The sequence below is a fragment of the Staurois parvus genome, unplaced genomic scaffold (genome assembly GCF_062004578.1).
Source record: "Staurois parvus isolate SC_StPar_1 unplaced genomic scaffold, SC_StPar_1.0 ptg000520l, whole genome shotgun sequence".
Taxonomy (NCBI): domain Eukaryota; kingdom Metazoa; phylum Chordata; class Amphibia; order Anura; family Ranidae; genus Staurois; species Staurois parvus.
This window is the reverse complement of record NW_028318316.1, coordinates 1587593-1612129: the sequence shown is the minus strand read 5'-3', so window position 1 is coordinate 1612129 and position 24537 is coordinate 1587593. Positions and strand designations below refer to the sequence as shown.

At 38.1% G+C, this 24537-nt stretch overlaps 1 protein-coding gene across 2 annotated transcripts in view; it reads left to right on the top strand.

The window, feature by feature from the left end:
- TTC27 (tetratricopeptide repeat domain 27) overlaps nt 1-24537 on the top strand; it is a 551099-nt gene that overhangs the window by 222274 nt on the left and 304288 nt on the right. The gene's annotated exons all lie outside the window — the stretch shown is intronic.

Sequence of the window (24537 nt, the reverse complement as noted above, 5' to 3'; positions counted from 1 at the left end):
ATTACTATATGGGGGATGAATTACTATATGGGGGATGAATTACTATATGGGGGATGAATTACTATGGGGGATGAATTACTATGGGGGGGATGAATTACTATGGGGGGGATGAATTACTATGGGGGGGATGAATTACTATATGGGGGATGAATTACTATGGGGGATGAATTACTATGGGGGGATGAATTACTATGGGGGATGAATTACTATATGGGGGATGAATTACTATGCGGGATGAATTACTATGGGGGATGAATTACTATGGGGGATGAATTACTATGGGGGATGAATTACTATATGGGGGATGAATTACTATGGGGGATGAATTACTATATGGGGGATGAATTACTATGGGGATGAATTACTATATGGGGGATGAATTGCTATGGGGGATGAATTGCTATATGGGGGATGAATTGCTATATGGGGGATGAATTGCTATATGGGGGATGAATTACTATATGGGGGATGAATTACTATATGGGAGATGTATTTTCAGTTTTAAAAAAGTGGCTCTCAAAATAAATTTCAATCGTGGTTTTGGCGAGATTTGGCTCAGTTGAAAAAAAAGGTTGCCCACCACTGCTCTAGACCGACAGAAAAAAATCAAGGTGAACACTCTCAATCTGTTCAACTTATATACAGAGATCAGTCATCTCTCAGTCTCTTACACCCACTACTCTTTTTCTTAATTACTTTGATTATTTAAATGTAAGGTAATTATTTTGATAATTTAAATGTAAGATTCTCTACCTCTTCTGTATTGACATCCTTCATTATGGGTGATGGTAACATCTTCAATTGCACCTAAAGTCCTGCTGCCACCAAACTTCTGTCATTCATTTTCTCCTTTGGTTCTATGTGTTGGTCCTCTGCTGCTGCTTATGATGGTGGTCTTGACTTTTATTTCACTTAATTTATCTTTTATTTGCTTTTGCCCTGTATGAATATTTTTCAGATTCTCCTTTCTCTTGTCGTTAGATTTCTGTTAACAATTTCTAAGGGCTCATTCATACTATGTACAATTACTACCATGTTTACGCAGTGGATAAACATCAGTCATCACAAGGGCACATAGAAAACAATTATTTTCACACCACAGTATTGGTTTGATGTGCAGTGTGGCAAAATGCAGGCATTCTGTATTTTTCTGCAGTGCAATGAATGGCAGTGCATGTCTTCAAACTGCAATGCACCACACTGCTGTGCAGAGGCATTCAATGAAGTGTCACTGTGACACTTCAAGTAAAGTTAAATGGCAAAAATATGAACAGTGCTATTCACTGCAACGCATATTGCACTGCTCCCTGACAGACCTCACACACTGGCAGCTACAGTAAAAACACTGCATTTCACCATGTGGGCTAGTGTGTATAAGCCCTGAAATTCAACCTTCCCTTCCAGCAAGCCCACTTGCATAGCAAGTTTTATAACCTAAAAATCTTTTCAATTTAAATCTTCGTTCTCTTTGCATTCGGGTTAAGAATGGTATTTGAGGAAGGAGACAAGGCTCTGCATTCAAGTTGACAACATATGTTGTGAAGTGCTTATGCACAGTAAAGTCATCACATTTCTGGGGAATAAAAAAGGTGCAGTAAGGGCAGAAGCTCTGGAGCAGTTCTGAGTGCTTCTCTAGACCAAACAATTGCAGCCATTTTAATGTAACTGCTGGGATAGCATTTCTTTATTGTGTATCTCTGTTTGTTTGTTTTTTTTACTATTAGGGAGTTTGATTACAGTATGATGGTTCTTCTTTTTGTTTCATTTTTTAAAAATGGGTTTTATTTAAAAAGGTATAGAAGACATAGAGAAAGGTTCCAATGTCACAACGGCCATAGTATGATATCCTATCACAACAAACATATTATGGTTTCACATTTCTTGCCTATAGTGTATTTAAAATTAAGTATTTACAGCCAGTGCAGTGCATTCATTACATATTCATGATATAAAGTATTTGGCTTGGGAAATTGAGCTTGAAAACTAAAGTTTGAGTCGTTAGACCATATTATTCTGAGATACAGAAGAATTTATCCTCATAGGCTAGAGAGAATGCTGAGGAGGAGAATATATGTGAGGAGACAGATATAGTCATCATAGGATAACTTGAGGGATTCATAAGTGTTAGGGAAGGCATGAGAGATTGGGAGGGAAGTATAAATAGTGGGTGGGGGATACGAGACCCAGATGCTCATGTAGTAAGGACGGTCTCTTTATTTGGAAATTTGCTAATAGAGTATCATATTAAAGCTGGGCATACATTGATTGAAAGTCACCCAGTTCCACGGATCGACTTCTGTTCAACTACCCTGTTGGAAAGAAGCCGTTTGATCAGTGTATTGTGATGGTGGGGGAGTTTCCCCACTTGCAGAATACAATGACACAGCGGGGAGGAATTCCCCATCTATCTTGGTCAGTTTTGGGTCTGCAGGTTGTTTGAAAAAAATGGATTCATCTATGGCCAGCCTGTTTCTTTTTATTTCATGTCATCATTGAGAGTTGCTGGTGGTTATCATTTGTCATAGAAGATAAATGAGTTTGTAATACATGTGCATTGAGATCAGTTTAATGATTTAGCTGGCCATTTTAATCTGGTGAGTTAATTTCCATTGCGGTGTGTGCATGGATTTGTGGTGACTTGAAGGTGTTTATGGAAGAAGACACACTAATTAATTATATGCTGAAATTGGAGCACTGAAAGATTTTATTTTTTGAAAGTTGGAGGAAACAAAAGAGATTGCTTCATTGACATTTGAGCATTTTTTGCTGCACATTATATGCACACTAAGCATTTTTGTGGAGCACAGTTTACACATTTGCATATTAAGGTATAATTGACACATTTATAGCGTTTATAGCAAATTCAAAACAGTGTGACCCATCATATACAGTATAAGGGTCTAATAAAGCTTGTGTTACCTAAAAAGATGTATGGTACCGTCTTTCTTCTCAAATATTCACCTTCAAAGCTCCAGGATGGTGTTCCCCAAAAACATATATGAACTATATAATGTAGAATATCCAAAACACAATATAATCAATATCACTTACAATATTGTGCTCACATATGTGCAAGTGTATACTGTGCATCACTCAGTGTCCTCCACTTGCTTACATCCACATTCCAAAATACCCTTTCCGAACTAATAATCCTTCCAAGCTTTCATCAATAAATGTCCATCTTCCTCCACTCCACCCAAACAAATTCCTAATTCTCCAATCCTTGTGAAGCATTAGTCAAAGGCAAATAATGTATATGAATATTGTAAGTGATATTGATTATATGGTGTTTTGGCACCACACATCTGTTTGGGAAACATAAGCTTTATTAGACCCCTGTGATGGGTCGCACTGTCTGGTGAGGGTTTGAAATTGCTATATAGCATATATATAGGATATAAATATATCCTGTATGTTTTCAAGCTATTAGGCTCCAAGCACACTAGCGTTTTTTTTTAAGTTAAAAAAACATTGGATAACAAAGGTGCAATGATATGAGTAGAGAAAGTGAGCGCTAGAACAAAGCCGCTGTACACCGAAAGGTACCAAAAACCTCCAACAACTAATGTAATAAAAAAGGTGCAGCGCTAAAAACTCAAATAAAATACTGGAGGATGGATAAAAACATTAAATTATTGAAATGAATGATATCAAATGGATAAACCACAATAATAGACATATATAGGTGACTGATAAGTGCCGGAATAAAGTGCCAAAGTCTATATATTGAATGGTGATCCTTCGTGTGTCTTCTGGTGATAGAAATATTCAAATTATACACTCACCAGAAGCATAATTCAAATATGCATTAAGAAGATATATCCCATCTCAAGGTCTCAAATGGAATCCTCTTAAGGACTTGTCTAGCATCTTTAGGCTTCCCTCTGGGCACCTCTGACCATCTGGGGTTCCCTTTGGATCATCCCATGTAGCACCTTTAAGTTACCTTCCCTGGTGGCTCTGTGGGTGGTGGACTCAACACGAGTCCCAAGAAAGGATGCCAAGATAGTGTAGTACCGTTTAAAAGGATGATTTATTGATCCAAAAGTAAGACATGATAAAAACAAAATAACTGACCATGAGATGTGTAAAAGATGGCCGCTGGCCCGCTTAGGACTCGGCAGCATGACGTCTGGACTTCGCAGCTCTTGCCCTAACGCGTTTCGTGTTAAATGCACGTAGTCATAGGGAGTGTGCATGCTAGTCAGACGTCTCGATTGGCATTGGCACGGCGCCATTTTGTTGTAGTCCCGGTCAACTGATAACACTGTTCAACAGGTAAAAAGTTTTGGGGATAAAATTAGCTAATCTTACATAATTTTGGGGTGCTGAAAACGAAAATCACCCTAAAAAATGTTGATTGGCTCTAGTTTCCATGATATATTCACCCATCTAATGACGTAAGCCATTCAAAATTATGATGCAACTTCAGCTGCATATTGCGCAATTGATACTGGTGACCAATAGAAAATTGCATGTATACTGAGATGATGCAATATTAGCCTTTAATTGCATCACTTCACTGCATAAAAGCTGCAGTATCTGTAGCTGATTGTAGTTCGACAGCGTCTTTACATTTCGTTTTATGCTTATATAGGCTACTCAGTAATGCCTCGAACTTGTGTGAATAAAGCAGATAATTTCTGCTATATCTGCAGTGAAAAAACTTTTATCTCACAAAAAAGGAGGATAACAGGAATGATTAAGAAAGCCAGTCATTGCAGCCTGGAGAAAAAAATGTTAACTATCCAGCACTTGTAGACAGCAATAAGATCTTATTACCTCCATTACACATCAAGTTGGGATTAATGAAAAACTTTGTTAAGGCAATGGACAAGAATAAAGCAGGTTTCAAGTACCTGATTAGCAAATTTCCAGCACTTAGTTATAATATAACATGGTTTATATTTGATGTGCAGAATAGCGCATTAATAATATTCCTGCGCCAGTGTTTTTTTAAAACGCCTTAATGCTAGTAGTGTCCCTATATATGCGCCAATACGGCGCCATGTTAATGTAGTTCCGGCCAGCTCTGTAACATGATAGGATACATTGGCGGGAATACAAACAATCATGAGAAAATATGTAAACATAGGACCATCATTATTGTTTAATCGTAGTCTGTTGGATACATATGAAAAACGACAGATAGAATGTCATTAGTGGTTTTTAAAAGGATATACTATGTAGGCCCACCAATTACGTCTGCCTGTGCATATGCAATGGCATGAATAACATTATTATTATAAAATTATTAAATAGATCTTTAAAATGGCAAAATATAAAGCAAACAATGATGATCCTGTTTATACCAATGTAGATAATATCATGAATAGATTGAAATGAGTAAAATCATAATCATGGTCAATATGACAGTATATAGAATCACACAAAAAAATTGTTTTACATAATAATAAAAAGCAGTACTACAAAATAAATGGACAATAAGATAAAAATAAAAAAGTAAATACAATAAAATTGAGTCGATAAAATTGCGATGACCAAAGAACATAAAAAACGTTAAGTTGAACAAAATTGGAAGGGATAAATCGAATAAAACCAATTGTACTTATATGGATAAAAATTAATTCCTCTAAAATGAATAGAATAGCTATAAAGTAAGAATGCGTCACATAAGTAAAATAGTAAAATAATCTTGTTAAAAAGGGTTTGCGTAATATATAAGAATAATTTATAATAATAAATTGTAAAAGACGCATATAGAATAGAATAGCTAAGAATATAAGAACCAATAAAATACAGTAGTGTGTTGTGTAAAATATGGTTATGGACAAGTTGGTTGAAGTAATATCATAAATAAAAATAGAATAAGAATAGACGATATAGAATAGAATGGTTCAGAATCGTAAAATCATCATCTCAAAGTATAATAAAAAATTCTGATTACTAAAATTCTGGCTGTATGGTAATGTGATCAATAAATGTACAGTCAAAAAGAACTGGCTGTTATCTATAAAGCTGTTAATGTCGAATTCTATGTTGAGTCATTTAGGGTATAAAGTGTCAAGTTCAAAGATCCATTTTGATTCCTGTTATTTGATTCAATGTAAAATGTATGGAAAAGTTCGTTATAAACGGACACAGTCTTGGTGATCTTTGTGTTTTTTCTTTGTTTAGGATAGGCTCTCTCTCTGTCATAGCCACCTCATTGATAGTGTTGTTCAATGTGTTTTCACTATAGCCTTTTTTTAAAAAGCGGTTCTTTAAAATATCCGCTTGAGAAAGGAAAGTGTCAGTATTGGTACAATTTCTCAGGATAAGAAGAAATTGTACCAATACTGACACTTTCCTTTCTCAAGGCTATAGTGAAAACACATTGAACAACACTATCAATGAGGTGGCTATGATGGAGAGAGACTATCCTAAACAAAGAAAAAATACAAAGATCACCAAGACTGTGTCTGTTTATAACGAACTTTTCCATACAATAGAAGGCAATTTCTAAGGTTATTAAAGACAACTGGAAAATACTGAAAGCCGATCCTACATTAACTAATTTTTTTACCAGATAGGCCTGAAATAACTTTCATGAAAGCTTTACCACTTAGGAATCGGATAGCCCCTAATGTGATCGACTCCCCCCCCCCCCCCCCCACCACCACCACCACCACCAACACATTTTTTGCGGAGTTAAAAGGATTCTACCCTTGCAATAAATGTATAATTTGCCGGTGTAATGGAACAAGAAAAAAGAAAATTGATACATTTAAGTCAACAGGTAGAAGCTGCAACATTAAAAGCTTCATTACATGCAATAGCAGGTTCGTAGTTTACTTGTCCCTGCAACAAACAGTACATAGGTTGAACTATGGGAAAATAAAAGACCGTTTGAGAGAACACGTCAGTAATATCAAGAACATTCCCTATCAAAACCTTATCGCCTATGTCACAACAGGGACCCCTCATCACTAAGGTTTACTGGTATTGACATCACAAAAACACACTGGAGAGGCATTAATAAAAAGAGGACAGTATCACAACAGGAATCAAAATGGATCTTTGAACTTGACACTTTATACCCTAAAGGACTTAACATAGAATTCGACATTAACAGCTTTATAGATAACAGCTAGTTCTTTTTGACTGTACATTTATTGATCACATTACCATACAGCCAGAATTTTAGTAATCAGAATCTTTTTTTTATACTTTTAGATGATGATTTTACGATTCTGAACTATTCTATATCGTCTATTCTTATTCTATCTATTTTTATTTATGATATTACTTCAACCAATTTGTCCATAACCATATTTTACATAACACGCTACTGTATTTTATTGATTCTTATATTCTTAGCTATTCTACTCTATATGCGTCTTTTATAATTTATTATTATATATTATTCTACAGTTGCGCTGGTTTTTACTGGTTTAGTGACAATACCTCTATGGATCCATTATCTGAAAAGAAAGTAGTTTTTTCTCCTTATTACAGCAATCTACTCTACCCTTCAGTTAGTGGAATTGAGCGCTCTTGCTCTGTTTTACCACTGGCATTGGTTGTTCTTCATCTCATGTTGTCATGACGTTTTTTTGGTGACTTCATTACAATATATACAGTATAAAGATCACATGACTGTTTATTGCATATATATATATTTTTTTTCAGATTTCTATTTTAATTAAAGTTTATGAATGTAGTATTGTATACATTTTTATACATTTTTAGCATTATTCACATTCACAAAAAAAAAAACCCATTACAAACCCCATTGCAAACCATTTCCAACAGACCAGATCTGCTATCTCAATGTCCTATATTGCATCCTGTTTCTTAAAGCGGTAAGTAAACCTCAAAAAAACTAAAACAAACAAATCTTCTCCCTGCAAGCTAAGAGCATAATGTGCTAGTATACATCACATATTAGCACATTGTGAAAGATGTACCTGAAAATAAAGCCCTCCAGTGGAGCGCTGTCACGGCTCCCCGGGCTTCCATCTTCACCCAGTCTTCCTTCCAGTTTCATGGGCTGTGGCCTTTTGACTGGCCAAGCTGCGATGACGTCACTACTGTTGCTCGACTCTCTCAATGGACAGCACACACATTGAGAGTGCAGTACGCATGTGCCAGTGACATCACCATTGCTACTAAAGTAAATATCACCAAACCAGTGCACATTTAAGAGATATTTACTGTACCTATAGGTAAGCCTTATTATACCGCTACCTTACCTGTAGGTATTAAAAAAAAAAAAAAAAAAATGGGACTTTACTTCCACTTTAAGCTGGGTATACACGGACTGAAAATCAGGCGGCTCAGCAGGAACCGGCCAACTTTCGGTTCGTGTGTATCTGTATCGTGTGTTGTCTGTTCATCAGAAGCCGGTCTAAGAACAGGTTTCTGTTGAACAGTCATGCTGGGAAAACCAACATTCAATCAGCGCTTGCAGTCAATGGCTGCGAATGCTGATATGTGTATCCTGATGGGGGAGAGTCCCCCATCAGAATACAATAGTGTGGCAGGGAAGATTAACACATCACATACTGTTTGTGTTGATGTGGGTATCTGTCCGTTTTTTTGTTTTTTTTTAAGTTAAACCTGCTGGTTGAATGAACAAAAACTGCACGTGTATACCCAGGTTAAGTCTCTGGCTTTAATGGCATGGCTGTTGAAACCCAGGTCTTAAAGGAAAAATTTCTGCGTCTGTGATTCCTACCTTACTGAAAGCAAGAAAAGCTGCTTCCAGAAAGATCCATTAAAGTATTATTAAACCCACAACAGTAAAATCAGTCTGTATATGCAGTAAAGCATGCTTGTTATACTCACTGTACTGTAGAACCTAAGGGGTTAATCCTCTGTATTGTGTAAAAAGGCCATTTGATCCTGTTTTCTCTGCCCCTCCTCTTGTACAAATGTCCACATCTTATCTCCTGACAAGATAGGCTGAACCCGTGCACATGCTCAGTTTTGTGTTTAGTGTGAATGTGATCAGCACTGGGCCAATCAGCACTGTTCAGACAGAGATCAGGGGTTTGCATCCCCCTAGAGCAGAAAGAAAACTCCTCCTGCAAGCTTTAACCAATGTTTTGCTGAACACTGATAGAAATCACAAGACTGCTCTAACTGCTGATGAGAAAAGGTATTTAGCAGTTTATCTTTACTAAAATCATTGCATTTCCATGTAGTGTGTACTGTGGGAGACCATATAGAGTGAATGTAGTGTTCTGGGTTCAGTAACACCTTAACATACCTGAAAATCCTTTTTTGCCTGGTATGAATGTAGTTAGTTCAGTCTCAGAAGTTCTGTGCCTCACATTCTGGTCTTCATTCAAACAGGTCTAGAGCAGAACTTGGCTCTAGGGACACTTAAAAGGTAGGTATTGGCCTTTTTCAAAGGCTTTTGTCTTTATGCTCCCTTCATTTTTTCAAGGTGTTTCTCCTATCAGACCCCCTTAGCAGACCCTCTGCCTTCCTATGACCATAAATTAATTATCTCTGCCTTGAAGAAACCATCCTTTGAACCCATTAAAAATATTCCCCTGAAGACTCTTGCCAGCCAAGAAGTCTTTTTGGTTTCCATCACGTCTGTCAGACATGCTTCTGAACTGGCTGCTATTTCCTGTAAAGAGCCTTTCCTTATACTTTGCAACAATAAGGTTGTCTTCTGCCCAAGACCATCCTTTCTTCCAAAAGTGGATTAAGAGTATCACCTCTGTGAGGACATTGTAATGCCATCATTGTGCCCTGCTCCAAAGCATCCCATTAATTCTTTATACTTTGCCTGGATGTAGCCAGAGCCATTAGAGTATACCTCCTAGCTACTGCTTCAATCATACTTTCTCCAAGTTTTGCCAGGTGGACATTAAGTCTTCTGTGAATTCAGCTTTTGGCCGCAAAGTTCACCCAGTGGTACTGTAAATTTGGGTCATTTGACCACTGTGGTTTTTTGCACAAGTGTCAGAACAATTCAGTTTAGTTGTTGCTTACCCTTCTTATTCATTGCTTGAGGACATCCAATGGTGTATGAATATATCATATATATTTCATATGTACACCGTGCTCATGTTTAACCTCCTTATGATCTATGTGATCAAATAAAGTATTGTTTGGAATATTTTTGAATTTATATTACTCCGCGTGGATCACCTAGTAACCTTCTTTTTCCAGGTAGGGGTGTTCTTGTCACACTACCATTTTGCTTAGTGTGTATGAATATATACCTGTGTCCTGTTTTGTACCATTAAGATAAAAGGAATTTTGACTTACCGTATTTTCCGGCGTATAAGACGACTTTTCAACACAAGAAAAACTTCTGAAAAGTCGGGGGTCGTCTTATACGCCGGTATACGGCGAGCCGGTGTCAGGGCGGCACTTTTTCGTGGGGCGGTGCGGCGCCGCCCCCCCCCTCCTCCTTCAACGGACACGAAGTACAGGGGTGGGCAGAGAGGCTGCTGTACCTTACCTGGCTCCGGTCCCACGACGATCCGGTCCAGGAAGCGCAGCTGCTCCTTCTTTCAGTTCGGCCGCTCGGCTCCGCCTCCTCACCGGTGATTGGGCGCCAGCACTAGAAAGGCACACAGGCGACCAATCACCGGCCAGGAGGCGGAGCCGAGCGGCCCTGCGAAAATCTGAAAGAAGGAGCAGCCGCTGCTCTCCCCCACTGACACTAACGATGGGGCACTATTCCTTCTCCACACTGACACCAATGATGAGGCACTGTTCCTCCCCCACTGACACCAACGATGGGGCACTATTCCTCCTCCCCACTGACACCAACGATGGGGCATTATTCCTCCCACTGACACCAATGATGGGGCACTATTCCTCCTCCACACTGACACCAACGATGGGGCACTATTCCTCCTCCACACTGACACCAACGATGGGGCACTATTCCTCCTCCCCACTGACACCAACGATGGGGCACTATTCCTCCTCCACACTGACACTAATGATGAGGCACTGTTCCTCCCCCACTGACACCAACGATGAGGCACTATTCCTCCTCCCCACTGACACCAATGATGGGGCATTATTCCTCCCACTGATACCAACGATGGGGCACTATTCCTCCTCCCCACTGACACCAATGATGAGGCACTGTTCCTCCCCCACTGACACCAACGATGGGGCACTATTCCTCCTCCCCCACTGACACCAACGATGGGGCACTATTCCTCCTCCCCACTGACACCAATGATGGGGCACTATTCTCCCCACTGATACCAATGCTGGGGCACTATTCCTTCCACTGATACCAATGATGGGGCACTATTCCTCCCACTGACACCAATGATGGGGCGCAATTCCTGCCACTGATACCAATAATGGGGCGCTATTCCTCCCACTGACACCACTGATGGGGCACTATTCCTCCCACTGACACCAATGATGGGATACTATTCCTCCCACTGACACCAATGATGGGGCACTATTCCTCCCACTGACACCAATGATGGGACACTATTCCTCCCACTGACACCAATGATGGGGTGCTATTCCTCCCACTGATACCAATGATGGAGCACTATTCCTCCCACTGACACTAATGGGGCACTATTCCTCCCACTGACACCAATGATGGGGCACGATTCTTCCCACTGACACAAATGATGGGACACTATTCCTCCCACTGACTAATGATGGGGCACTATTCCTCCCACTGACACTAATGATGGGACACTATTCCTCACACACTGACACTAATGATGGGGCACCATCCTTGGTGTCAGTGGGAGGAATAGTGCCCCATCATTAGTCAGTGGGAGGAATAGTGCCCCATCACTGGTGTCAGTGGATGAAATAGTGCCCCATCATTGGTGTCAGTGGGAGGAGTAGTGCCTCATCATTGGTATCAGTGGGAGGAATAGTGTCCCATCATTGGAATACCATACTGAAATAGCATACCATATTGAAATCAAATCTGATGTTTTTTCATTTTTATTTGGTGTGTGTTGGAAGAGGGGTAGTCTTATACGGCGAGTATAGCTCAAACTCTATATTTTAACAGGAAAAGTAGGGGGTCGTCTTATACGCCGGAAAATACGGTACCTTTAAATTTCATATTTTGGAGTACAGTACAGGTCACAGGCCGCCCACCCTTCTTTTCTTTGGTTTACTCAGAATTGCTTGCTATAAAAGTGAGGCTTTACAGAGTGAGGTAGTGTCCAAGATATGGCCTTTACAGGTAAGTCATAATTCCTTTTTTTATGTAGTATATACAGTATAGCTTAACATTTGATTTTCTTTTCTCACATTTACATGTGTATTGGCCCTCTCTTAAGTCACATTTTTTTTTCTGTTCTGGAATCATAACCGTATGGAATATCATTCTTTTCAGAAACTCTGTCATGCAGCAAGTAATCAGTTTTTTTCTTTTATTTCATTAAAGCTATGTAAACCAAGCTGATCAAAGCAAAATATCTGATAGGGTAGCTTAGTTTAAAACATTGTTTCCGACAGGATTATTCTTTAATCTCTAAATTACTGTAACCTCCAGCCTTGAGCAAATGACAGCCAGCCGGATGCAAATCTGTGCCAGTCCAGTGTGAAAGCAGCATGGGTAATCAGTGCGTGTGTTTTTCTGGCAAGCACACTGCCATGCTTGTCGGTCACAATGGTCCCTTAATTTGTAGCGTGACTGGTTTTAGTCAATTTAATATCTCATTATAAAAGTTTAGAGATTGCAGCTCCATCTATTTTTGCCATCACATATTTAAGAAGTACATATATATTGCATAGCAAACTTGCTGACACATTCCTATTATTAATCATAATAATATTATTAATATTATTATGATTATTCATGCTTTTTTTTATACTTTGAGTTAATAAAATTTCCTTTGTCTGAGCAACTGAAATAGGGTTTCATTGCTAACACAGCACAAAGATCAGACTACAGTAAGTGTTATAATCTATAGGAGCAAATGTTATTTTGTTATTATAGTGTAAGCTTATTCACACCAGATGTGATTTCATGCCGATTGTTTTGTTTTGGAATGCAAGCAGACTTCATAGTACTTTAAAACCCAGTTGAACCTCAGTTTAATCGTAGGTTCATACCTAAGCTTTTTCTGAAGCATTTTGCAGAAACGCAGTACAGTCCATTTAAAATGATTTCCTATGGAACATGTTCACATCTCAGCGTTTTCACCCGGTGCGGTTTCTGGAAAGGGTTAGGAACTTTTTTAACGCAAAAAGTTGCGTTTTTGGTTCTATAGACTTCAAAGGAAATGCTCCATAAAAGCATGTAGTGCGTTTTCTTTGCGTTTTTGATGCTTTTTAATGCGTTTTAAATCTGCCTAGCAACAAGAAAAATAAAAAACTGATACCCCCCCCCCAAAAAACACATAAACACGTAACAAAGCAGGCGCAAAAGCGCAATGCAGAAACAACTCAAACTGCATAGGTGTGAACCTAGCCTTAGTCAGTTAAACACATTCCTTGTGCTTTGAAGCAAACCATTTTGAATTTCTTACAGCAGCTTGAGAGTGGGACCCTTACTCTCTGTCAGGAAGCAGTGTTTTCAACACAGAGGTGCTACATGCCCCCTGCTGAATCAAACCCATAGGTCTGCAATCAGCAAAGCTGCTAATGGATAAGCTTTAGGGGGTTTATCATTGTGCAAGGGTTCCCTCTACAGCATGCTGACAAGAGTCAGACTTTTTTACTGAGGCTGTAGCTGATCTCTGAAGAAAACTCACTTTTTTTTTTTGTAATTCAACTGGTGGGTTGTTTGAAAACAAAAACCTGACCGATCCTATTGCACTCTTACAGCGGAGCCTCCCCCCCCCCCCCCCCCCGTCCCATGAGAATACACAGATCAGCAATTCAGCTATTGGAGTACACACAGACTGAAAGTCAGTTGGTTGCTGCTAAACTTGACAATTTTTGGTACGTGCTTACCTGGCTTAAGACTGCACACCTTTTGTTAAAAACTTGTACTGAGGGACATAGAGAGGATGTCATTGCTGAGTCTGAAAATACTACTTGTCGGGCTTTCTTTGATTCATTGATCTGGAACAAGTATTTAGCTACTAAAGACAAAGAAAAGTCAGAACTCCTGACCTGTTTATTTGTTCTCAATCGGTAAGATAGAAAATAATACAGCCTTACATTTTTCTCAGTACAGGTTTCCTTTAAAACGGCATTTATCTCATTGGACCCATTCTCACCAGAGTGATGCATTGTACTGCATTTTTAGAATATCCTACATTTTGAAATTGTGGCTGCAGTGAGGAAAGGATTGCATACTTTAACATTGCATTACACCTGAAAGGCTAAATTCACCTTTAAAACAAGAATACATGCACATATTTTTGCAGGTAAATTTTTTTTTTTTTTCTGGAGCCTTTTGTGGATCAGCAGATCACAGGTGCAATTTCAGGCTCCTGCAGAAACTCACTATATCCATCTGCCCATACCTCCCATATGAGCTCTGTTTACTTACTTGCAGTATTTATAATCCGGTCTGGTCACTAAATCCAGCAGCTCTGGCTTCTGTGTCAATGAGCAGCTGCTGGAGAGGAGAGAGCACCAACAACAGCTAGGTCATGGAAGCCTATAGGTGACATTGTTGCTTTTTTTATACAGTGTATGCAGGATAGTAGAGGGAGGTTGGAGGAAACATTTTTAAAGTGGAACTGACCCCTTTTTGCTGGTATAGCTGTAAACATTAAAAATAAGTACCTATACTTTTAAAATACAGTAATATACCATATTACCCTGCTCTGCACATGCTCAGTTGCTCTTTTCAGCACTGTGCCAAAAATGTACAGACCAATCTGTTGACAGCCTAAAGATTTACAGTTGTTCAGTTCTCTGGGTAGCAAAATGGCAGCCTCCAGCTAGGAGTAGCAGGAACATACTGGAAATGATTTACAGCGCACACTAATTTTGGTAGCATAATTATTCATGTGGAATGTATGTTCCTTGCTAAAGAACGTTATTTTTTGTTATAGGTAAAGGTCCGCTTTAAGATTAGTTAGAATTAACCTGTACTAACAATTTAGGCCCCGTTCACACCTATAGAGTTTGCGTTTTGTCCGTTTTGCAGTGCTTTTCGCAGTTTTGTGTTTTTCAACACTAGTTGTTAATGCATTTTTACCGCGTTTTGTTCAGCTTTTTTTTTTTTCTTGTTAAAGTGGAATTTTTTTTGTTGCTGGGCAGAAACTCACTACCATGCATTTCAGCAGCTTCTCTGTTGAACTCTATTGTAGAAAAATGGTGCTTTTTGCTTTAAAAAAAAAGTCCCTGACCCTTTCCAAAAACGCAGCAGCTCAAAAAAGCATAGATGTGAACATGTCCCATAGGAATCCATGTTAAATGGACTGTAGTGCGTTTCTGCGAAAAGCAGAAAAAACGCATTGATGTGAACAGAGCCTTGAAGCGCTGCTCACAGTGGTGCGATTGCAGATGCGATTTGAGTAGCACAGAATCAAAGTAGAGTATCAGAATAGCACAGACAATTAAATCACATTTTTTTCAGTGGTTTCCATTCATATCAATGCAAATCAGAATGGTGAAGTTTTAGAAAAAGGACCCTGTACCACTTTGGTGCGATTCCAGTGTCCACGTTGCACTACATAATCACTCTGAAAATCAGATCACAATCAGATATGAGCAGTGTAAACCTAGTCTAAAGTTCACTGGAACATATGATAAATCACATTCAATGCTTATATGCTTTTGCAATCCCATCTGGTGTGAGCAAGTCATAAAGCATATTTATCACTTTAACATAGGTATCTTTACACATGTCCTTCTGAAGTCTGGTAATACTCAGAAAAACAAATTGACAAGACCAGAGTAATCTGCCACTGTAACAAAATATCTAATATGGAAACATTACTGAACTATGCTTTTAGTGATAACTCATGCTATACGTACATTGAATTATGTGGTTTTATGGGTTTAATGACACATTAAAAACATTTAAAAGCAATATACCCACTTTACAGATTATTCAGATTGTTTAATATGCCAATTACAAGTTGTAACTATGAATCTTAGGGATGCTTATTCTCTTCCTCTATAACATTTGTTACCACTATTCATAAAACATTTATTTATACATATATGCTGTTGATGGTTATACTAATCCAAAGAGACTATTAGTATTAAAGTATATGTCCAGCCAAACATTTTCTTTTGTCTTTTTGGATAGGGTAGGGGGTCAGAACCCTGCTCAGGTTTTATTGCTATCTGGAGCTGCATTAAAGATATTACCCTCACTTTTTGTCATACTGACAATGTGAAGAAAACACTTCAATAGCGGAACTAACAGAATACATTCTAAAAAGGGCAGTAGGGAAAGGCTAGAAGCCCTGACAGATTGTTATTTTTGTCTGTGTCCCAGTTGCATATATTTTCTTGCATTCTGCCTGGTGAAACCTTTGTCAGCAGGATAGGAAGCATGGGTAAATATTTCTAATGGAGCCTCAGGTTTTTAATTTTACCCCAATGCAGTAAAGGGATTATGTTGTCGCACCCTACAAAGAATTGGATGTCTGATTTTCTGTCCATTGAAGTTTATTACCAGCCCATACAAAAGAATGGCCTGCTTTAATGCAACGCATAATACATGTGCTTTAATGCAGTGCAGTTGATCAGAAAGGTGTGAATTGGCCCTAAATGTTTTTTACTTTTACTATACTTACGAATAGGTTTAAATTGAATAATAGATTTAAATTGAGTTTAATTTATGTATAAGGTTTGGGGTTTTGGCCCTTTTGCAGTAGTCCCATATTAGAGGTAAATTTGTTTATTGGATTAGATTAAACGCAGACCACTGAGAATACTTAGTTCTATGAGTGGCTAGTAGGCGTAATAATAATAAAAATAATACAACGCAAATAATACAAATGATCAAAACTGTGACAAATTATATGTGAAAGTCCAAAAAAAGTCCCACATTAAAGTCCAGTGTCCCAAAAAATGTGAAAAAATTATTATTTACTCAAACTTTATAAATTTTCCAGCTTCTGTGAAACTTCTTCTTTCACATCTTCTGTGAAAAGTATATATATGTATATAGATCCACACTCACCAAATGTTGTGAATTCCCAAACTGGTATGGCTTTAAGATGCAAAAAAGAGAGATGATATAACTCTTTATGCAATCTCACACTGACTCTCCTTCCCAGATAATTCCTCATATAGCGAAAAACATAAACAAAGCGATAGCACACATACAGGGTCGGAACCGGAATCAAATAATAATTTTTTCAAATTTTTGGGACATTGGACTTTAATTTGGAACTTTCACATATAATTTGTCACAGTTTTAATTATTTGTATTTGCGCTGTATTTTTATTATTATTTTTTGATGTTTAGTCAATCCTTGAACAGCAGCATTTAATTTTTCACTCATTTCCTTGGCGCAAGTTTGAAACATATTTTGAGTAGGAGTAATAACCCACTGGTGTTATGTGGACTTAGCTGCAATCTCACCTCCCGTGTCCTGAAGTCTATAAAAAATTGATTGGTGTTTCATCTTATTAAAACTGCTCAAAATGTAGAGATCTGTTTTAGAGTTGATGTATTAAATGAAGCTGTTTTATATGCTTTATGTATTCCCACTGTTCAACTATAGCCTTTGACGTACTTTAATGGTCATGTAGTACTAAAACCAAGAAATAAGAATCTACTCAAGTGAAAGCATACAGTTGTGTTCAAAATAATAGCAGTCCAGCATCACTAACCAGATCAATCACTGTTTTTTGTATAAATTATATTTCTACATGGCAAATCATTTACTAGTAGTTGTAATTGTGTAATAGAAAACCAGCAGACCCAACAGTCATGACATGCATGCTGTTGATTCTGTGTAATTGAATAATTGATTGAAAGGGGCATGTTCAAAACAGTAGCAGTGTGGAGTTTAATTATTGAGGTCATTCAGTCTGTGAAAAAACAGATGTTACAGGCGGCCCTTAAGGATGAAGGCGGCAAATGTTGTACATGCTGGGTATAGTGCATTTCTCTTTGAACATCTGAGTAAAATGGGTCGTTCCAGACATTGTTCAGAAGAACAGTGTACTTTGATTAAAAAGTTGATTGGAAAGAGGAAAAAAATAAAAAGAAGTGCAGAAAATGATAGGCTGCTCAGCTAAAATGATCTCAAATGCTTTGAAATTGCAACCAAAACCAGAAAGATGTGGAATAAAAAAAAAAGAAAACTACCATTCAAATGGATCGAAGAATAGCCAACATGGCAAAGACTCAGCCAGTGACCAGCTTCGGGGTGATCAAAGAAGGTCTAAAGTTACCTGTGAATACTGTAACAATTAGAAGATGCCTTTGTGAAGCCAAGCTATCGACAAGAAGCCCCACAAAGTCCCATTGTTGAAAAAACGACGTGCTGAAGAGGTTACAATTTGCCAAAGAACACATTGACTGGCCTAAAGAGAAATGGCGCAACATTTTGTGGACTGATGAAAGCAAGATTGTTCTTTTTAGGTCTAGTGGCCGCAGACAGTTTGTCAGAAGACTGCCAAACACTGAATTCAAGTCACAGTACACTGTGAATCATGGTGTTGGGCCTATTTATTGCTTACCAGGGATCATGGATCAGTTTGAATACATCAAAATACTTGAAGAGATCATATTGTCTTATGCCGAAGAGGAAATGCCCTTGAAATGGGTTTTTTTAACAAGACAACGACCCCAAACACACCAGTAAGCGAGCAGCATCTTCGTTCCAAACAACAAGATTAACATTATGGAGTTGCCAGTCCAATCCCTGGACTTTATTCTAATAGAAAACTTGTAGGGTGACATCAAAATTGCTGTTTCGAAGGTAAAACCAAGAAAACCAGAGGATGTGTGGAATGTAGTTCAATCGTCCTGGGCCCAGGTGTCAGAAGTTGGTAGACTCCATGCAACACAGATGTGAAGCAGTTCTCAGAAACGGTGGTTATACAATTAATATTCAGTGATTCACAGGAAAGCTAAATCTTCAAGCATTTTTCAGTTTATACAGTAAATGTTTGAGTTTGTAAAGTAAAATGCAAACACTGCTATTTTTTGAACATCCTAATATTTCTTTTCCTTCACTTTCTGTAAAGTAATAACAAATAAACATTTTTCTTTATGTTTTTATTTGGAATAGACTGTGCAGTGTTCCCAATGCATTTGCGTGTATGGAAATAAAAGCTATTATAAGGATTTTGGGCTTTATTCTCTTTTTTATCCGCTTCCTGACTGCCCTATAGCAGAAGTACTGCTACAGGGCAGCAGGGCTGTGCAAAATCTCCTGTATATATACATGATTTTGTCTTTCTGGGTAGGAGGCGCACGCACTGCCATTAACGGCTACAGTTGTCAATCTCCGGGTCCCAGCTGGAGATTCCCCATCGGCACCCGGAGATCGTCGAAGAACAGTGTCAGAGGAGAGGTCTGTATGTAAACAATACAGATCTCTCCCCTGTCAGCTCCAGCATTCTGCTTTGTATTGCTCTGCATAGCAGAGCAATACAAAGCAGCATGCTTACACAGTAAAGCACACACAGACAAAATGGTAAAACAGCACACAGTTAACCCTTTGATCGCCCAGATGTTAACCCCTTCATGACCAGTGTGATTAGTACAGTGTCAGTGCTTTTTATTAGCACTGCACTGTATCAGTGTCACTGGGGATGCCAGTGGGAGTCAGTCAGTTCCCCTCCAGTGCCAGAATGCAGGACGCAGTCCTGCTATATGTTGCTGATCACCGCTGTTACTAATATAAAAAAAAAATTCCATTAAATATACCGCCATTTGTAGACGCTATAACTCTCACATAAACTAATTAATTTACACGTGTTGGGATTTTTTTTTAGCAAAGACGTGTAGCAAAATACATTTTGGCCTACATTTATGACGGAATTTGATTTTTTAAAATTTGTTTTACTGGATATATTTTATAGCAAAAAGTCAAAAATATATATATATTTTCAAAATTGTCAGTCTTTTTTTGTTTATAGCACAAAAAAAATAAACCTCACAGGTGATCAAATACCAGTGAAAGAAAGCTATATTTGTGGGAAAAAAGGACTTAAATTTCATTTGGGTGCAGTGTTGCATGACGGCTCAATTGTCAGTTTAAGTAACGCAGCGCCGTATCTCAAAAAATGGCCTGGTCAGGAAGGGGGGTAAGTCCTCTGGAGGGCAAGTTGTTAAACACACTGCTATTATTTTGAACACAACTGTACATTTTCTGTTCCAAGTTCCTTTTGATTAGGAGTCTTAGTGTATTCACACACATTGAGATATGTGTGTGGTTTGGCAGGTTGCTAGATGTGGGTTTGATCTTAAACCCTTTTTTTCCACCAGTATTGTTATACTTTTAATACCTGTGACTGCAAATTTGTAAAATATTAGTGATGTTCTGAATTTCTGCTTGATTTGAGCATAAAATATGACGCAGTCATCCTAATAAATAAAGCCAGATTTATCAACATCCATCCTGGAGCATGCAGAATCTGGAGCAGCTGGGCATATTAACCAATCCGCTTCTATCATTAGCTTGTTCAGTTAAACTTTCAAAATGAGTGGTTGCCATGCACAGCTGCTCCAGATTCTAACTGCTCTATTCTTTGTAAATTCCCTTCATTTTATTTTGTTTTATTTACTTTGTGTATTCTTTAAATAATAATGTAATCATGCTAATTGATGGTAAATTTTTACAAATATCATATAAGTTACTGTGGCCTCTATCAAACAATCAAACACTGTCTAAAGCTTCGGATTGGTACTATAATCTATTCCTGCATGCAAAGAAAAAAAAACACTCATTCCCCAGTATCTGTATCCTTTGCAGTCTGTTGCCCCGCTACAGTTAGGGTTGAAAAACATACTTTTACACTGTGGTGCATTTAACGTGGCACCCTTACACGCTAAGGCAAAGTAGCTCTGAGACACACGAGTTGTGCTTCGCAATGTGAACTGGGAGAGAGAATCAGAAATTTTTACACAAATACAAGCAGATCACACCTTTGAATCCATGGCTTCATTGCTGCATGGCAGCAATATTAACACTACAAAAATGCCTTAAATTTAAAGCTAAGAAATATAAAATCTTTTGTAGGGGAATTAATATTGTGCCTATTTTTTTTCAAAATGGCTTCTAAGGTAACATGGCAACAGTAATGCCATGAGTTTTCAAGGAATTTCCAACCTACTCTTTCAGTGCTATGAGCAGGCATCTCAATTACATAGGCATTTGCATGTAGGTGCCTGAGCCTATTCATTGTAATTTCCATTTCCCCTTCTGGGCAGCCCAGGTGCTGCATACAGCTTCCCATAGACATGAATGCCCGTGCACGGCTGTACTTGTGGGTAAATGGCGGCAGTCACAAAAACATGAATATAGCTTATGGGTGTATGCAGAAAATATAGAATTTTTTTAGAATTTTGCATATGCCCATATGCTATACTCATGTTTACAATAGTACTGTCTATACGGGGGACAAGTTGCAATATCCCTGTTGGGTTTAATTTTATCCCGTATGACTGCAAAATGGATAATATAGTGAACAATATATGTGATTCCTAAAAGCAAGTGTGCATTTGATTGGAAGAACAATTTTTCGTTTAATAGATCTTTATTGAAAGTTTTTGGACATCACATATAAGCAACCGAAACAAATAGAAACACAATGGATTTGATTTACTAAAATGGGAGAGTGCAAAATCTGGTGCAGCTCTGTATGGAAGCCAATCAGCTTCCAGTTTTTTTTCAAAGCTTAATTGAACAAGCTGAAGTTGGAAGCTGATTGGCTATCATGCACATCTGCACCAGGTTTTGCACTCTCCAGTTTTAATAAATCAACCCCAATGTTCCATAATGCAGATTGAGCATAAACAAAAAAGGGACCCGAATGTCCACAAAATATGACCCAGTGCATGACATAGATGACAAAGCTTGAGGCATTGAAAACTTAATATAAAACAATATGTGGTTTCCAGATATCAAAAGGCACTCAACATGTTGAGAATACAAAATAAGCCGTCTACATTGGAGAGTAAGACCACTTTACCCAGTAGGCTGATACTATAATTACTAAGAGTATACAAAAAAACCTAGGGGTAAAAACAGAAACCAAAATGGAAAGGAAGGAGTAGGAGAAGGAGACCTAAGAAAATCTAAATATTTGCCTGAGATATAGTAATAGGCACATTCACTGTTCCCATGTCTGCCCAAATTGACTTTGCTTATCATTAACAATGCAAGCTACGTTTTCATGAACCATAATCCAAGATACTTTGTGCTTCACTCTATGCATTGAAACTGATGGCATTTTCCATGCTCCCACGATAGTAATTTTAGCTAAGAAGATGAAGACCAATCTCCAAGAAGGAGATTCCATAGATGCATAAATTAGCTAATAACTTTGGTAGGACCTTAACCCTTTCACGCCTAAGGGTAAAACAAATCTTAATGCCTAAGCACAATTTTGCAACATTGACATGTGTTAGTAAAACTGTACATATCACAACTACTTTGTACATCCAGGTGAATTATACCTTGTTTTTTTCAGGACAAATTGGGCTTTCATTTGGTGGTAAATAGTAATGGATATCTCCTGATTATTTTTTATTATCAAAGGAAAACTGTCCCAAAATAGTAAAATAAAATATTTTTTTTTAATTTAGCTGTGTGTTTCTTGTTATTACCATAACCTACCACCAAAGAACAACCCAAAATAAATTTTACAGCTCTTGACGATCGCAGCAATACCATATATGTGTATGTTATTTGTTGTTTGTACCAGTAGTACAGCCCAGAAACAATAGTGCGTATTTTGTTTTTGTTTACCTAAAACACGTTGACACTAATACAAACCTGACCTTGACCCAAACACTAACCCTGGCACTGAACTAGATCAAACCTTGATCAAGGTATTTTTTCTTTTATTTTTTAATATTTATTTTTAACAAAACATTTTTTTTCCCTCTATGTTAGGAGTTAGAGAGATACAATGTATCTTTTTCCTCCATTCATAGAGAGAGAAAAAAAAAAACAAGGGGGCCAGGCTGTAGAGTGACTGATCACTGTGATAGGCTATCAGAAGCTGTCACAGCGATCATGTGACCCAGAATCGAGAGTCCTTGGTCTCAATCGTTAGAACGGGACCCGGGCTTTCAGTGACACCCCGGTCTTTGTGCTGGGAGCTCGCTGTGCGGTATGCTCCCAGGAAAAAAATATGTACGCAAATATGCGGCCCCACTGAAAAAAGCCTAGTTCTGTGAGGCCTCATATTTGTGTGACGTTGGTGTCAAGGGGTTAACTAACAACTAGTCTATGTCAGCAGGATATCTGAGGTCAATACTTAACAGCTCTTGGCTGTCATGTAAAAGTTAACAGGCAAGGGCTGTAAAGTACCGGCCACCACTTCCCTACAAGTGAACAGTGGTCGTTTCCTTGTTGAACATGTTTAATACAGTCTATGATCCAAGTCTGTATAAGATATAGTGTCCTTAAGAAAACTGTATGTCATGTGCACTTGGGATATACCTGTGCAAGTCTGAATACATAGTGTATTGTGTCATTTGCATATTGTATTGTATAACTTTGCATTTTTTTCTAGTAAATGGTATGAAAAGTTTCATTGTACACAATATGATTATCACAAGGCCTCATGCATATGGGCGGATTGGCCCATGTTTGTCAAATCTCAGCATTTTCCTGTGCCTGGAAGGCACAAATGCAGCGTCCCCCTGTCAGCAGCCTGTCAAAATGACAGGCCGAAATACATGACGGCTGCATGCTATACCAAGTGGTACTAGTGTTTAGGGTTGTATGTTTTCATGGGCATATGTCTGCGTATTTCATCCTGTCATAGATTTTGACAGGCTGCTGGCAGCAGGGCAGGACACTGCACCTGTGCCTCATAAATACCTGAAAACATTGGGATTTGACACACAGATCACACTTTTTTAGAGTTGCATTGTCGACCTTAGTAAGTTTGGAATGGTGCTTTTACTTTGTGTAACATAAATAGCCAAGTATCAAGGATATAGCAATTATTTTTCCTCAAAGGGATACTGTATTATTTGTGCAATACAAACATTATTTTTGGAGGAAGATATGAGGTGCATTGGGCACTCTTTTGAGTGCATTTATAAATGTTTTCACACAACTTTTACCCAAGATTCACACATTTAACTATTTGGTTTCAACTGGAAAATGGATGAATTCTGAGTGAATGTTGTGTGAACCTTCTGTGAAAACATAATAGTTCCCTTCGTGTCTAGCCATGTACATAAATTTAGGAAGGGAGCCACAGGGATAGCTCTGCAGTTGCCTATTTATTTACTAAACCTTCCAGATGTTCTACAGCCAACTGAGGTGACTCAAGGTTAAAAGTATATGGGGAGAAAAAAAATGAATGACGTTTACATTTTTATAGTTTGGTTTTATGGCAGAGAAAGTTGTGTATCCATATGCATAAGGAAAAAGCACATAAATCTGTTCAATATCTCTACTAGCCTTTTGGGAGTGTGAATATCTGCACATACGTGCTTTCATAGTATAAGCATTTAAGGAATTAAACTTTATATTTTAAGGACATCTTTAAAAAGTGCATCTT